Here is a 1282-nt window from a genome sequence, read left to right as displayed (position 1 = left end):
CCCCTTGTCTCTTCCTGTTTATCTTCTCATCTGCTTTCAGCTTCATTTTTGTGCTTACCTGCATTCAGTAAGGTGGGCGTCTTGTTTTGTTTATTATTTTTCATTATTCTTATTTCTATTGTTCCACCTTTTAGTGTGAACTTTATTTTTATATTTATTTTTTATTTCCGTTTTCATTAATTGTCTAAAACCTTTTTTTAATTCTTGTTTATTTATGCTTTTCACGTTCCATCTTATTTTTATGTTCTTTAACTTTCTTTCGTCATTTTTATATACATGTTCATCTATTTGAAATCATAGTCAGCCACACCTTGGTTCACTTTTATTTCATGTTATCTATTTTATTACTTTGATACCTTATTTTAGTGTTTGTATCTCTTTTACCCCTGATAAAGCTCTGCAACGTTGGCTCACATTAAATAGTTTAATTATTATTTGAGTTTTTTCTTTGACCGCAACCGGACTATCACCCTTTTATTTATTTATTTATGGGAGTTTATTTAGTTTGATAAGAGTATCGCCAGAATGTTTACTAAGCATCTAAAAGTTTACAAGTTTAATTAAAAAAAAATTATAATCCCCATATCCCTTATTAAATTTTATTAAAATATTGCAGCAGTAATGGTTTTCCAATTCAGTTCATTAGTCATGTAGTACTAGGTACCTTTATCTTATTTTGTTCAGGTGGCTTGTAGAATTATCATTACTTAGGCGATCGATAGAGTTTGAGTGCTTTTGGGTCTTTACTGTTAAAGAACGGGTATCCGTTTATCGCCTGTTCCATCATTTTATTTGTTTGAGCCTTTCGGTGGTACTTCGATACTTGTGTTTAGTCCCAAAAGGTTTTTAGACCTCCGGAAGTTTATTTTATTGTGACTTTTAGAGTTGGGAGTTGAGTGCGTTTTAAATAAATTTTTTCCAAGTACTCTCTATTTAATAAAATTTCCTTTTTATGATCATCTTAACATTAACTTCGAAATCAAGCTATAAACGTTTCTTTATTATTCTAATCAAGGGCAATTATTTGCATTGGGAAATATTTTCCCATCCACTGGCTTTATGATCTTTTGAATTAAATTTCAATTATTATAAGACTCAAAGGCTGTAGTTAGGAGACTCATTCAGCTACTAACTTCCGAGATAATCTCCTTTAGTCTCATAATTTTCAATTATTGCTTACGTTATCTGCTTTTTTCCTATTTCTCCTTGGTCGTAGAACTCCGTTCTAGAATTTTTTTTTTTTATATTTATTATCTAAAATGAATATATTTTTTAAAATTTC

Source organism: Halyomorpha halys, unplaced genomic scaffold (genome assembly GCF_000696795.3).
Source record: "Halyomorpha halys isolate HHAL.00 unplaced genomic scaffold, Hhal_1.1 Scaffold48.1, whole genome shotgun sequence".
Classification (NCBI taxonomy): domain Eukaryota; kingdom Metazoa; phylum Arthropoda; class Insecta; order Hemiptera; family Pentatomidae; genus Halyomorpha; species Halyomorpha halys.
Note: the sequence above shows the minus strand (reverse complement) of the source record.